Below are 16,239 nucleotides of genomic sequence, written 5' to 3'. Positions count from 1 at the left end.
CAATGCACAGTGTATTTTGGATGGAAAATTCATTTGTGTGTTGTGATGGGGAAAAAAAATTATAATAAAAAATAAACTATAAAAAAAAGAAGAGGATAGAGAAAGATAGCAAGTGAACAATAGAGAGGCAGGATGTTAGTGAGAAACAGCAGATATGGTTTATTATCTGTTGATGATGTGTATAGTATTCTCAACTGGACTGGTCTGGGAAGTATTTCATGATGGGTGAAGTCTTTTAACAAGCAAAATGAGAAATAGTGATTGACTGTTTTGCAAAACAAAAATAATAATAATTATTGGGAAATGCATGGAAAAGACTTTGAATGATAAAGCGGGGAGATCGATGCCTCTGTATTGACTGACATGCATGGCATTCCCTTTTGAAAAAGCAATGGAAGTCAACGCGCCCTACAGTGAAAATCTCTCCAAAAAAAAAAAAAGCAATGGAAGTCAATGTAAAGTTATATGTAATCCAATGTAATATAAAGAAGATTATGATGATAAAAAAAAATCATTGTTTTGAAATAGACCTACAAAAAAAATTGCACAATGAGTACAAGGGAGTTCCCATATATCGTTTTTCCAGCTTCCTCTAATGTTGTCTCTTACAAAACCATACAAAGTGACTGAAACCATACCATACCATCGGTATGCTATTAACTAACAAACACACCTCAGTCACATTTTGCCACTTTCCCACTAATGCATTTTCCTTTCCAGGAACCAATCCCAGATCCTTCATTCCATTTAGTCATTTTCCCATAATCTCTCATCTTTGATAGTTCCTTATTCTTTTTTTTTTTTTTTAATCTTTTATTACCTTTGGTACTAGCAAGGTTCCAGTGCTTAGATTAGTTCCTTCTCCACCTCTTCAGTATGATTAGATTATTCATCTGTTAGGCAGTTACATTCATTTGTTTCTATTTGCATTTTGTTTCAGCCACCTCCTATCTCAGAATCGTGATTGAGCATGCATTTATTTATTTTTTTTCTTTTTTTTTCCATGCATTTATTTTTTGAGTATATGAAACATCCTTGTTCTAAGAATTAGAGTTTTACAAAAAATGTACTCAGAGAAATGTCACTTTTTCACCTGGCCACTCCATTTCACTTTTTTATTCTGCCATCTGATTCTTACCCATCCTCTGTAGACACCCAATCTTGTCAGTTTTTGGTTTATCCTGCTTGGATTTCTTTTGCACAGTTGTACAGATGCATGAATATTTTCTTTTTTCACGTTTTCTAGTATAAAGATCACTTGGTATAGACAGGTGGAAATCACTCCATATCAATTCTTGTTTTTCTTTTTTTTCTCAAATATTTTTGTTGGCAACTCTTCTTTTATGTGGATATATAGCACACATATTCCCAACCACTCTCCTAAGTATGGACATTTAGATCATTTCTAATATTTTGCAGTTAGAAACCATGCTGCAATGAATAATTCTGCTAACCTTCTGTAGCTGTATTTTCATATTGCTATAGGTGCAATTTCCTAAGATTTGGACAAACAAAATTGCTGGATTAAAAGAGAAGGGTATATAATTTTGTTAGATACTGTCAAATGACTCTTCAGAAGGGTGTTCTAGATTGCATTCTCACTGGTTCATCTTGTGTCTCATTTTCCAGAAAATAAAATATTTCCGAGATGTCTCATATCTTCTAACTTAATTACGAAATTTCTCTAAGAAGCTTTGTATGAACAAAGCTGAGCTTTCTGAACTCAAGTTTGCAGGAATATGCAGCCTTCATCTTGAAAATGTTCAAATATATATTTCTACTTTAAAGACAAATGCCATTCTAACCCAAACTTAGCCCCGGTTTCTTCCAAGCTCATTCTTGGACAGGGTCTGGTTTAGATCATGGGACTCAGGCTCCCTGGTGATTTTCTCCTCTCACTCCTGTCACAGGAAGCCCTCTGATCTACATCTTTCTACCCACTCGCTGGTTCTTAATCTTTGCTATGTATCAGCATTTATGTGTTTTTCACTCAAGCCTGATGTCTCAAATCTAACATTTGGTCCATTGATTATTGATTTGATTATCCTATCAGACTTTTGGGCTCTCTCTGCTTTAAGATAGATTTTTTTTTAGTTATCTCCATGTATATCAGTTTGCATATAGCGTCTAGTTATCCCAAGCACTGAAACCATCATTATGAATTAGGATTTTTTTTTTTTTTCGTCTTTCTTTCTTTCTGAACTCTGCTGTACTTACAGTACAGTCATCCCTCAGTATCCACTGGTACGTTTCCCTTATATAAAATGGTGCAGTATTTCTACATAACCTACACAATCCTCCTATACAATTGAATAGCCTCTGCATCCCTTATCAGTAATCTTAGCATCAGACATAGTGAAAAGGAAAATATGTTGATAAACTTCTCCAGCTATTTCTATTTCCTCCATTTTGTAGCAATCAGGGGAACCTGGCTGCATCCACAGTTGCTGAAATCTGTGGATGCTGAAGTGACAGATAGGTAGACCAGCTGTATTATATTTATAATTAGAGACATATCGTTTTTAACCAGGGCTTGACAATTCGATAATTTCAACAATTTAAAAAAGTTGAAAAGAATGAAGTCTTCCTTCAGTCATGCCTTCACTTCAGGGTCTCAATCCCTGTACCTCGAAGTGATACAGTATAACATCCGGTATTATGCTCATAAAATGGTAATCAATCAGTGACCGGGTTGGAGAAAGTGACTGCACAAAGATTTTATAAACTCCCAAATTAGAGTCACTCGACTCAGTTTACAGAGCCCCCCCGTGACTTTGTTTACTCGGGCTACAAAAATTGGCAATTAATGAGGAAATGAAGGCTAAGTTTTATCAAGCAGATAGAATTAAAGATAAAGATAGTTTAAAGCAGTGGGAGGGAGGAAATACTCTTAAAACATTCCTAACTCCAGACTTAGGCTCTACCTTTGAAGGAACCCATTTCAACCCAGCAGGAGCCAAAGGGATTGAAAGGGAATGCTCCAGTCTTAAAAGGCAGGATTGATCAGAACGTGTGTCCTGCCTCAGGCTCAGCTGCAGCCTATCTGGAAATGATGACCATAGAGAAAAGTAGCTGAGCCTTTTAAGCCCCTCCTGTCCCCTGTCCAACCCCAGTATTACTCTGAGCAGGGTACCTTCAGAGTGGAGAAGAAAGCAGCTTCGATAGCAAAGTTTCAGGAATGCTTGTCCTCTTCCTCTTTCTTCTGCATTTTGCTGCTCTGCTTTCTCCCACTTTTCTCTCTCACTGGAACTTTGGGTGTTTACTTCACCCCTTCTGCGTCCTGAGACTTTCCAAATCTTCTTCAGAGACCTGACGATTAGACATCAGCGAAGATGAAACAAAAAAACAGCCTTTGCCAAAGAAAAAAAAAAAAAGACTAATGTGAAACTGAAAGTGCTAAAGCTAAGACCATTACTCTACAACCATAAAAGGAGTGGATGAGAACTGTGCCGATGTAAAGGTTTGACACCAGTTCTCCAGTAGAACCTTTGTAGGATACCATAGAGACTGCTTGCAACAATAAGAGCTTCGTTAAATCATTTCAAATAATGCCATTTATCTCATGTTTAGGAACCAGTTTGAGAAGCATAGAGATGAAAAAGTCTCATATAACATTTTTTGAAGGTCCAATTACATTCAATATTAGACTCAATTCTCAATGGATCTGGTTACTCACGTGTGGTAGTGCAGACTGTAAGTGCCTGAGGGAATGTCCACGTCTTATACATACAATTTGGAATTCTTAGCACCTAGCCAACGTCCTGAACTCTTAGCATTTAATAAATAATAAATAATTGTAGGGCTAACTCCCATTTATTGCACATTTGATTCAGACTCAGTGATAACTTTATCCCACCTTTTTCTTACCACAAATATTTTTACCACAATATTATGGAGAGATTTAATAACTTGCTAAAATCACAGAACTACCGAGTAAGATATTTGAATGTAAGAAATCTTGCTCCAAAATCTACGCTACGAACCATTTCACTAAAATTCCTCTCCACTGAGTAAACAGCAGCAATAATAATGTTTTGTAATTATCAATTGCTTTTTGGGGGATATTCTTTATAGTTATCATTTTAACCTCATAATACTGCTTCCTGATGCAGGGTGTTTACTATTTGCATTATCCCAGGAGGAGGAAGGATCAGAAACAGGGTAATATGTCTTCCTAAAGTCATCAAGTTCTACCACACTAGCAAGTTATTGAGTAAGATTCAAATCTGAAAATGTTCTTGATTAAAACCACATTGTTTCTGTACTCAGCCCTATCTCTAAAAGAAGAGGGAAAAATAGAGAAACTACTTTGGATGCAGTTGCAGGGGCCAAAACAGTTGCTTACGGGAGAAAGAGTGAGAGAAAAAGAGATAGTGTGGGTTAGTATTAGAAAGCGAGCTTACGCAGCGAGAACTAATGCTCGGAAATTAGCTGCTTTTTTCTCTGACTAATTAAATCTACTGTTTGTATCAGGCAACCAAAACCAAAATTATTTCAGGAACAATTGAATTGTGTAGTCTGTATAACTTAGGAATCAATAAGGCTGAATTCCTTCTGTTTTTATAAACTTAAAAGAGTCCATTTAAAAAATGTTCACTTAGAATGTTTCTTCGAAAACAAGTGGGCCAGAGTCCTTTCTCTAAGCCTTTCTCTAGACCCCCTCCAAGGGCCATTGCAGTTTTGCCACCAAGAGAAGTCTCCAAGCCTTCAGGCTCTATCTCTTTTTATTTTAGAGAGATTTTTGTTATAGGGTACATGCGCTTTCTGGATAGACAGAGAGAGAGAGACAGAAAGAAAGAAATCACTCCTGGGAGGGATGGCCTTGCTGAAATCCCATCTCCTACATTCTCCTCTCAGGATTCTGGGCATACACACACATATGTCCTACATCAGTTTAAGTCTCCAGGTCTGGGACTTGAGCCATGGTCAACTACGTGAGAGTCCAGTGTCATAACCATCAGGCCATCTGCTGGTCCCAGGCTCTATCTCTTCTGAAATATAAACACCCAGAAAGATAGAGCTTCAGGCTTCCTGACTCCTGGGTTGCTTAACCCAGGGCCTGTCCTGTCCACAACCATTTCTACCCAGGTTCCTATCATGTCTACAATCATTTCTTCTCAGGGAGATGAGAGGGTTCTTAGCCCATCCCAAGTGAGCATAACCTGAAGAGAGGTACAGCAAAGGTCAGGATGTGATCACAACCTATGCTGAAATTCTGTATGAAAACCAGGAAGATGCTGATTCTAGGGAACTGTGCTATATACTTGCAAAAAATAATGCAGGATAAAATGTTCACATTAAAAAAAGAAAAGGTCCATTTCTATTTGGATACATAAATCACTTGAAATTTCTTCCTGGATTTAGTTCTGTTTACTCAATAAATAAAAATGCTCCTTCTTTTCTACATTTTTATGAAAAGGGCATTTTTTTTGATAAAAGTTGTAATTCACTAACAATATGAAATAACTAAATTTACTATCTACTCTCCAAATCCTTTTCTAAACTAAAGTTATCTATAGGTAAATTTGTATGTGAGTTGACAGAAATTCAAATTATAGCACATACAAAGTTATGCTCTGTATAAACAGTCTGTAAATCAATAATAATAAATAAAAGTCTAGAAGGATGTATATTCTAAAATAACCAATTTCTAGCTCAATGATGACACTTGAGGTTTTTTTCTTTCATTTTGATACTTTCTCAAGTTTTTTTTTTTTTTTTGAGAGCTTTTTGCTATAGGCGCATGTACCTCGCTAGAGAGACAGAGAGAGATAGAGAGATGGAAAGCAAGAAATCACCCCCACCAGGGATGGCCATGTCACAATGCCTTCTCCTCCATTCTCCTCTCGGGATCCTGGGCACGCACACACACGTGCCTGGCGTGAGTTTAAGCCACCAGGTCCAGGACTTGAACTGCAGTTGACTACATGGGAGTTCAGCAACATAGCCATTACGCTAACTGCTGGTCCCCCAAGCATTTTTCTTTTAATCTAAGTTTTTTTCATACGGTGCATGTTCTCATGATCATAGAGGAGGAGACAGAGAAAATGAGAACTCACCTCGTAGGGGGTATGGCCATGCCACAATCCCTTCTCCTTCACTTTACTCCTGGGATTTTGTGCACTCACGTGTGTACAGTGCGATTTTCAAGAAACCTGGTCAGACGTGGGAATTTAATGCTTTAACCACTATGCCAGTATTGTGACTTTTTAAATGGTAGAATTATCATATTATTATAGAAAAGTAAATATGTAGTGTATATACATATTCATTTTTAAAAGTAAAATCTCTTATTTCAAGAATATTTTCAACTAGGAACAGAGTATCACAATCCCATAATCATGTTAGTCAAATATTTAATAAGCAAGACTATACACAAAGTAGTCACATATTAATGTCAACTGTGGATGTTGAGTGATTATATTAACACAGATCAGATTGGAAAGATTACTTAGAATGACAGATTATACTCATCTCCATGGTTCTGACAGAAACTAGGGCATTGGATACAGTTGCAGGGGCCATCATAGTTGTTTTATGCTGGAGAACAAAAAAAGGAGACAACACTTGATGATAATCGCAAGTTGGCACTGGGTCAAATTATTATTTTATTTATGTGGTAGTTTACTTAAAATTATTTCAAGTGTCTTAGTTCATTAGGGACACTGTAATAAAATACTGTAAACTGTGTGGTTTTAAAAATGTTTAAATGTATTTTATTCATGATAGTGTGTATGCATACAAAACAGAGTGAGACAGAGAGAGAGGGAGAGAGCGAGAAAGAGAGATCTCCTTAACAGTGTCTAATTGGGCCATGATCCCCTCCAGAAAATCAGGATCTTTGGCATGCATAAATGCACCCACCGTTTGCAGGCCAGTCTAGGGATTTGAATCTGCAGTCGACCATGGGGCTTTCAGAACTGCAATTCAGTTTGTTACTGACTGCGCAGCCAGGCTGGGCCACATGTGGCTTTCGAGTGTGTGTACGGCAGACCCTTGTTTCTCACAGTTCTGGAGGCTGAGAGTGGCATGATCAAGGCACTGGCAGGTTTGACTATGAACTATTTGACTAAGGCTATTCAAGTGCAGTTTTCGAGGGCCTGCTATGTGGTTCATAGATGATTACTTGTGCTGCCCTCCTAGGGTGGAAGGAAAGAACTCCACTCTCTTCAGAGCTTGGTAAGGACACTCCTCATTATGAGAGCCCCATCTCATGACCTAATCACTTCCCAAAGACTCACTTTCTATAATTATCCCTATGGGAATATCGAGGAGACATAAATACTCAGTTTGTTGTACGCAGTAGTAAGCAGCATGCTGTGGGTGTTTGGAAGCCGGGTCTAATTTACACCTGTGGGGTGGTTGATGAGCATTGGAATTGCCTGAATCTGAAATGATCATCTTAGAGTTGATCATTTACTGCAGGAAGCATCCTTTTTATCTGTTAACACAAAGTGTTTGCTAGTTGACATAGGGGTTGATAGTAAGAGTGAGGTCACTGGGCCTTAAAGTAAGTGTTTGAGGAAAAGTAAACAGGTCCCAGGTCCCTATGATGAACATGGCATAAAGGTACAGCAGGCTCAGTTTTCGTGGCAGTTGTGCTGCTTCCCGGGCTCTTACTGTCCCCTCACTGCAGAGAGGATCTGCAGGGACTTCTAGGCCAGGGACCTTGCCATAGAAGCTCACTCCAGTCTCCTGCTGTGAGTCTTTGATTTGACCTATAGCAAAAACCTCTCCAAAGAAAAGAAAAAGAAAAAAATGTAAAGACAGATAGAGAGAGACTGGAAGAGACAGAGACAGAGAAGGATAGAGGGGGCTCTACCAGGGTGATTTCTCAACAGAGAATCTTCATTTCTCTTATTCCCCAAAAGCACTAGAGGAGGACTCATTTTTTTAATTCCCTGAAAACTCCCATAGAAGACTCAGTCTTCTTCTAAAGGTCTGCCCTTTTTGCCTCTTCAGGGTGACTTCTCAGCTGAGAATCTTCATTTCTCTCATTCCCTGGAAGCACTAGATCTCAGCTCCCATGGAGGACTCCTGTCACACTTTTTCAATCCATTCATCTGTTAATGGACATTTGGGTTGGTTCCATGTCTTAGCAATTGTGAATAATGCCACACTAAACATAGATGTGCAAGTGCTTTTCTGACTGAGCGTTCTCCTGTCCTTTGCTTAGATCCCCAGGAGAAGAATTGCTTTATCATATAGTAGTTCTATTTGTAGATCTTTGAGAACCTTCATATTGTTCTCCATATTGGCTGTACAAATGTGAATTTCCACCAAGTGTAGGAAAGTTCCCTTTTCACCACAGCCACAGCAGCACTTAACTGTTTTTTTTTTAATCTTCTCACTTGAATTTCCTGTGTATTTTGGTTATAAACCCCTCATCTGAGACATAGTTTACAAAAATATTCTCTCATTCCAAGGGTTGTCAATTCATACTAATTTCTGCGTCTTCACTGTGCAGAAACTTATTAATCTGATGTAATCACATTTGTCTACTTTGGGGATTATTGCCTGTACTTTGGAGGTCTTATTTAAGAAATATTTGCCTACTCTGATGTCTCCAAGAGTTTTCCAGTGTTTTCCACGAGAAGTTTTATAGTTTTATATCTTAGATTTAGATCTTGCATCCACTTTGAGTTTATTTTTATTAACCATGAGAGATAGGAGTCCAGATTCATTTTTCTGCAGGTGGATATGCAGTTTTCTCAGTACCATTTGCTAAAGAGGTTTTATTTTTCTCACTGAATTGACTGGTACCCTTTGTCAAAAATCATTGGCTGTATGTTTTGGGGTTTATTATTGGGTTCTCTTTTCTGTTATGTTGGTTCACATGTCTGTTTTTGTGCCAATACTGTGCTGTTTTGATTATCACAGCTTTGTAATATATTTTGAAGTCAGAGAGTGAGATGCCTCCTACCCCACTCTTGCAAAGGATTGCTTTGGCAACATGGAGACTTTAATGATTTCAAACAAATTCCATGATTGTCTTCTCTAGATCTGTGAAGAATATCTCTGGTGATTTGATTGGGATTGTGTTAAATATGTAGATTAATTTGGGTAGAATTGTCATTTTTATTATATTAATTCTTCCAATCCAGGAACATGGATGGCCTTCCACTTTTTTTGTGTCATTTTTGATTTCCTTTTTTGGATTTTCATAGTTTTCCTTGTAGAGTGCTTTGACTTCTTTGGTTAGATTTCTTCCTAGATATCTTATACTTTTTGTGGTTATGGTAAAATGGGATTGCTTCCTTCAGTTCTACCTCAGTCTGCTTGTTGTTGGTATATAGAAATGCTATAGATTTTTGTATGTTGATTTAGTATCCTCTCATAATTCCAAGAATTGCAGATTAGATTTTGGTATCAGTTGTCTTTGTTGCTTCCTCTTTCCTCCCACCCCCCATCATATTCACCCTTGAGTGGTCTGTATCATGACCTATGTCCCCGGATGTTGACCTTTATTGCCTATATCATCAGAGTTGCCCTGGCTCCTGGTTTATGGTGGAGTTCAGAAGTGAGACCAGCAGGTGAACTGAAGGCAGGCATGTGCTCCCCAGAACTCACCCTGCTGACCCGCAGCTCTCAGGGAGTTGTTCCTCTCCCTCAGGACACAGCAACTTTCCTGTAGCTCCACCCAATGGCTCTGGTCCTACCAGGTGCTGGTAACACTCTCTACTTGCCTCTTCTGGTCTAGGATGAGAGTTACCACTCCTCTATTTCCAGTCTCTGAATGCTTCTCCGTCCATGGATGGCATGTTGTCTTTCCTATGCCCTTATAAACATTTCCTTAGTTAAACAGTTTCAATTATCCCTTCAATGAGACATCTGCAGTCTGTCAGGACCTGGATTGGTACATTAGCTTTGGTTGTATTTTCTCCTCTCCTTTCTTATCTTTTCCTTACTCCTTTTTAAGCAAATTATAAGTTCTGAGTTCATTATCTTAAGATGGGAATATGAGGGACCAGCAGTTAGCATAATGGCTATGTCACTGGACTCCCATGTAGTCGAACACGGTTCGCGTCCCGGACCCGGTGGCTTAAAACTCACACCGGGTGCGTATGCATGCGTGCCCAAGATCCCGAGAGGAGAATGGAGGAGAAGGGATTGCGGCGTGACCATCCCCCCTGGGGGGTGATTTCTCGCTTTCTGTCTCTATGTCTCTCTCTGTCTGGCGAGCGCACGCGCCCTATAGCGAAAATCTCTCCAAAAAAACAAAAAACAAACAAACAAACAAAAACAAAAACATTTTAGGACAAAAAACTCTTTTGGAAAGGAGAGGAACACCACTTCATTGCTGCTTGATGTTGTCCTGAATAGAAAATAAAGACTATTTTTCTAAAGTTCCATGACTAATATCTGTCTTTCAGGGTTCTCAACTATGATCCTTCAAAAAATGACATTTGAATTTACTTGGGCTAGGCAAAGAAAAGTATACTTTCCTGATGTGGTTAAGAATTCTTTAAAAAAGGTAAAGACATAATGTTTGATTGTTTGATTTAGAAACCAACAGGAGATTGAGAAACACAAAGAGGAGAGGAAGAAAGAAAAGAAAGGATAAGAAGGAAAGAGCAAGTTGGGGAGTAAAAGATGAGAGAGACAGAGAGAGATGCAGGCCTAAGGGTCCTGAGAGTTTAGTGAATTTAAATTTAACCCCTCCTGAAACCTTAGCTTCTGATCTGCAGGAGAAGTTGACTTAGAAGAACCCACATTAGCTCCCTAGAATCAAAGTCCTAACATGATCATAGGCACATCATCCTAAAAATCAATAACAGCCAAAAAGATAATCTGGTAAGAAAAAATTCAAAATAGGAAGTACAAAAGGCAAATAAGTACATGAGAAAGTATCCAGTGTTATTTGTAGTGCAACAAAAAACATGCAACTCTGCAGTGACAAAATCAGCAAAAGTTAAAAGCTCTGTGTCACCCCAAAGATGAGTAAGTTCTAGAGATCTGCCCCACAGGATGCCTACAGCGAACAGCTCTGTATGGAGCACTGGCACATTGTTAGAAGGTTAGGTCTAGTGTTAAGTGTTCTCATCACCAAAATAAATAAATAAATAAATAAAGATAGAGACATAGGAAATTTTTTTTTTGGGGGGGGGAGTGAGAGAGAGAGAGAGAAAGAGATATAGACAGTGAGAAGGGAAGTGAGAAATCACCCCCAGGGAGGGATGGCTATGCTATAATTCCTTCTACTCTATTCTCTTCCCAGGATCTTGGGCTTGCACGCATGAGCACGTAATGTAATTTTCAAACCACCAGTCCAAACTCAAGCCCAGGGAGCAGATAAGGATTCTATTCAAATAGTAGAATTTTTTTATTTCATTTTGTTTATTCATTCAATCATTTTCATTTGACCAGAGAAAGACAGACACACAGAAAGAAGGAAAGTGAAAAAAGCAAGCAACCAGGTCTGGGACTCAAACTGTGGTCAGCCATATGGGAATGTCCAGTGTCTTAACCATCATGCCACCTGTTGCCCCCCTTCATTATGAAAAATAGGACATTTAACCTACATATATGTGGCACTTGAAATGAAGCCATAATTTGGACAACAGTGTTGTGAGAGAAAGAAACGGAATTATTATAAACACTGAGCTCCTGAGCTGGTAAGAGAACTAACGGATTGAATCACTTGATAGGATTGAGATAATTCTTTATTACTGGACCAGCAAGTGAAGTTTTGTGGAGAATTGGGATTGAGGTTAAATTTGTGGTGAGCATTAGAAGATTTTTCACTGAGAGACATAGGGATCTTCTGTAAGATGACCCTAGAGTAGGTATGATCAGTTTGCATTTTCAATGGTTCAAAGCAAATGGTCCCTGCCCCCTGACACTCGCCATGGTTCTGTCCTGCTGGGCAGTTCATCAGTTATGATTTCTTGTATAATACAGTCCTGCAATGGTTACAATGTTCCCATGCTATATCTTGTCAAGAATATTTATTGCATTTGAATTCACCATCAGCCTATCATCCTGATATTCCACTGGCCATATGGGGGGCATCATCTTGGAACTAGTTGCTACGGTGACTGCAAGCCCAGAAGAGTTTCTGAGTACAATACAAGATTTCAAAGTCATCTCTAATGCTTATTCAAGGAGCCTAAGCATCATCCTGCTTTGGGAATGTGCTTGGCAACTTCCTACTTTTTATACCTCTCCAAGGGAAAAGCATATTGCCTTGTACTTAAAGGCCTGGTACAGATGTCTTCTGCATGATATCTCACTGATCTGGACAAGGACTCTAAAAGACTTGCCAAGCTGATGTAAAAAATGAATGGAATGAGAACAGCAAAGAATTGATGAGGGGACTGAGCACACTAACATTTTGGAGGTAAGTAGAGAAGAATGGGACATGAAAGAAATGACAAGAATCAATCAGCAAAAGTACTAGAATTTCCAGGAGAACTTAGTATTTCGTTAACTCAACAAATACAAATTGATACCTGCCATGTGTTGTGCATAATCTACATGCTCAGTACTAGCATTGAACAAAATGGAACAAGTTCTGCCTCGTGGAGCTCTATTGGATTAGTTAGTGCTGAGGGGTGAATTAGCACATAAGTGATTCTGAGAAAGAGAAGGAATGAAGGAAATCAACAATCTTGATAAGGATAGAGTTAATGAATTGATGGGGCAAGAGCAGCCTGAATAGAGGCATGAGCTTAAAAGAAAAAAATAGAAAAGAATGTGCAGTAGCTCTGAAGCAAAGAAAAGATCTCTGTTTTGACTAGAGGAAACTAGAAAATAGGGCTTTTAAAGAGTTTAAAGTATCCAACATTATATAAAAAAGGTTATACATCATGACCAGGAAGGCTTTACCCCAGGGATGCAAGGTTGGTTCAACATACATAAAACCATAAATGTAATACACCATGTTAACAGAAAGAAAGAGAAAAACCATATGATCATATCAATTGATGCAGAAAAAGCATTTGATAAGATACAACATCCCTTCATGATCAAGACTCTCAGCAAAATCGGTATAGGAAGGTCATTTCTCAACAAAATAAAAGCTATCTATGAAAAACTCATAGCTAACATCATCCTGAATGGAGAAATGCTGAAAGCTTTTCCACTAAAAACTGGTACGAGACAAGGATGCCCACTTTCTACACTCCTTTGCAATATAGTACTGCAATTCCTCACTAATGCAATCAATAAAGAGAATAAAACTGAATATCCACCTGCAGAAGGATGAATCTGAACCCCTCCATTTCACCATTGACAAAAATCAACTCAAAGTGGATCAAAGATCTAAACCTTAAGACCTCAAACTATAAAACTGCTTCTGGAAAACAGTGGACACTCTGGGAGACATTGGGGTAGGCAAAGACTTCTTAAATAAGACCTCCAAAGCACAGTCAAAAATTCCCAAATTAGACAAGTGGGATTATATCAGATTAAGAAGTTTCTGCATGGCAAGTGACAGTTATTAGTGTGAATCAACAGCCCTCAGAATGGGAAAATACTTTTCTAAACTACGTGTCAGATAAGGAACTGATAACCCGAATACACAAGGAAATCAAGCCACAGTCCCCAAAAAAGATCATCAATGCTATTAAAAGATGGGAGAATGAGTTGAGAAAACTGTTCTCTAAGGAAAACATACAAATAGCCAAAAGGCATATGAAAAATGCTCAACATACTTCATTGTAAGGGAGATGCAGATCAAAACCACAGTGAGATACCAGGTAATCCCAGTCACAATGACTAAGATTAAAAAAACCAAAAAATGATAAGTGCTGGTGGGCGTGGTGAAAGGGGAACTCTTCTACACTGCTGGTGGGAGTGTAAATTGTCCAGCCACTGTGGAGAACAATTTGAAGATTCCTCAAAGATCTACAAATAGAACTACCATATGATCCAGCAATCCCACTCCTTGGTATCTACCCAAAGGACAGAATTCTTAATCAGAAAAGTGCTTGCACATCAATGTTTATTGTGGCATTATTCACAATTGCTAAAACATAGTAGGCAACTCAAATGCCCATGAACAGATAAATGGATTGAAAAAGTGTGGCACATATACTCTATGGAATACTACTCATTGATAAAAAAAAAAAAACAAGACCCTGGCTTTTGACAAAAAGTGGATGAATATGGGAGATTTACTGCTGAGGCAAGCCAGGCTATGAAAGTGAGACATTGCATGTCTCCACTTAATATACACCAAGTGTCCACACTCTAGCCAACTGAATGACTAAAGGATATAGAAACATAGTAAATGGTTGTGAATACCAGATACAGTGTGGGAAGAGAATGGGTGAAGGAGGGAGACTGAGGAAGGACGTTAAGGAGAAAAATAGACAAGTCATTTATGGGACAAACAAATGGGTTATTATTATCTATTGAAGATAACTTTATAGTATTGTTAACTGGACTGATGAAAAATGTGCACATGTTGGAATATTCATTTTGCAGGCTAAGTAACATGTGATTGAAAGTATAAAAGAAATTGAAATTTAAAAATTAAAGAACAGAGACCAGCAGTTGGTATAATGACTATGTCGCTGGACTCCTGTGTAGCTGACTACAGTTTGAGTCCTGGACCTTGTGACTTGAACTCATGTTGGGTGCATATGCATGCGTGCCCAAGATCCTGAGAGGAGAATGGAAGAGAAGGGATTGTGGCATGGCCATCCCCCCCCCTGGGGAGTGATTTCTTGCTTTCTGTCTCTCTGGCAAGTGCACATGCCCTATAGCAAAAAACCTCTCAAAAAATTTTTTTTAAAACAAAAAAAGAGATTGAAGTAAAACAAGGTTATATGAGTGGACTATAAAACATTCTAATGGATGTCCTTACGGGAAGAGGACATTAAACTACTGGGTTGTCCGAGAAAGTCATGATGTATTTTTCTATGTTTTCTATTCAAAAATGCATCGTGACTTTCCTGACCACCCAATATAAACAGGTACAACGAGAAGAACACGTAAAGATAGGGAGGAACAGCCAGGCACAAGGAGAGAGTCTCAGAAGGAACAGCCAAGCCCACATGTTGATCCTGGATGTCCAGTTTCAAACTGTGAAGAAAGGCCTTTCTGGTGTTGAAAAGCCACCTAATCCCTGGTACTTCCTTCAGGTTCCTGGACAAACCAGACTGGGAGGGTGAATCTAAAAGTATTGGCTGGCTTTTTTTCTTTTTGGTTTTGCTTTTTAATTCAAAGCTGCCTGAGGTATCTAAACCAAGAGACTCTAGCTCCATATTTAACAAGCAGGACGGGTCCTATTACATCCTGCAGATGATCAACGGTTTCCAGAAGTTACTGGCCATGACAGTCATCCCTAGTGACAGCCGGGTATGCCCCTTCTTCCTGTGTCCTAAATTCCACAGGTTATTCAATGCAGTTCTTCGTGGACCACACAGTTAGAAACAGTGCAGGAGGAACTTAAACTGGAGAAATTTCTACCAGTTCATAAAGGAGATGAGATTGAATTATCCCTTATAAAAACCACATACTACCTATGGGTATTAAATATAAATAACACAAAATAAACAAGAGAAAATATTTTTGAGAGGTTTTATAGGGCATGTGTGCTTGCCAGAAAGACATAGAAAGATAGAGAGACAGCGAGAAATCACCCCTCAGGGGAAATGGCCATGTCACGATCCCTTCTCCTCCATTCTCCTCTAGGGATCTTGGGCATGCACGTACACGTGGCCAGCGTGAGTTTAAGCCATGGGATCCAAGACTTGAACTGTGGTCAACTACATGGGAGTCCAGCAACATAACCATCACACCAACTGTTGGTCCCAAGAGAAAATCTTTTAGGATTAAAATTGTGAGACTTAACCTGAAATTCCATCTCTGTTTCTCCAATGTGGCAGAGGTGGTCAAGAAACTTCTGAGGACCCAGGAGGGAGGTGGCAGGAGGTGCTCCTATTCAGCACCTCTGTCCCTTGAAGGGACTTCAACCCCTTGTCCATAGAGGAATGTGGGGGCGCACTGCTCTTGCGCCCCATGCAGGGCTCTTCCTGCAGCACGGAGGTTGCGGGGATGAGCAGGCAACCCATTGAGCCTTCAAGCCTCTCATGTGTGCAGTCTGACCTTGGGATTTGTGGTGCCTAGTAGTTAGTTAGTTAAGGAAAATGGGAAGGGAGCACCAAGTTCAGGAGAGAACTCACTTGGCTTGGGTGCTGTTGCCAGGGGAAATGTGTTCAGTGGCCTCACCCACACCTGGTGTTCTTCTCCTCCTGCCTTGGGCTCCTCAGGAAGTCCTGCCAGGGGAAA

At 39.2% G+C, this 16,239-nt stretch overlaps 1 long non-coding RNA gene across 1 annotated transcript in view; it reads right to left on the bottom strand.

Annotated features, from left to right (window-relative positions):
• The window catches only part of LOC114007249 (uncharacterized), a 17,924-nt gene extending 1,700 nt beyond the window's left edge, over positions 1 to 16,224 (bottom strand). The window contains exons 1-2 of the long non-coding RNA XR_003548882.1: positions 16,134 to 16,224; positions 3,134 to 3,350 (exon numbers count right to left, since the gene is read on the bottom strand). This is a non-coding gene — a long non-coding RNA (uncharacterized LOC114007249). The remainder of the gene's footprint in view (positions 1 to 3,133; positions 3,351 to 16,133) is intronic.
• Between the last annotated feature and the right edge of the window lie 15 nt (positions 16,225 to 16,239).

This window comes from Tupaia chinensis, unplaced genomic scaffold (genome assembly GCF_000334495.1).
Source record: "Tupaia chinensis unplaced genomic scaffold, TupChi_1.0 Scaffold000023_1, whole genome shotgun sequence".
In the NCBI taxonomy this organism is placed as follows: Eukaryota; Metazoa; Chordata; class Mammalia; order Scandentia; family Tupaiidae; genus Tupaia; species Tupaia belangeri.
The sequence above is the reverse complement of the archived record's forward strand: the minus strand, read 5'-3'. Positions and strand labels throughout refer to the sequence as shown.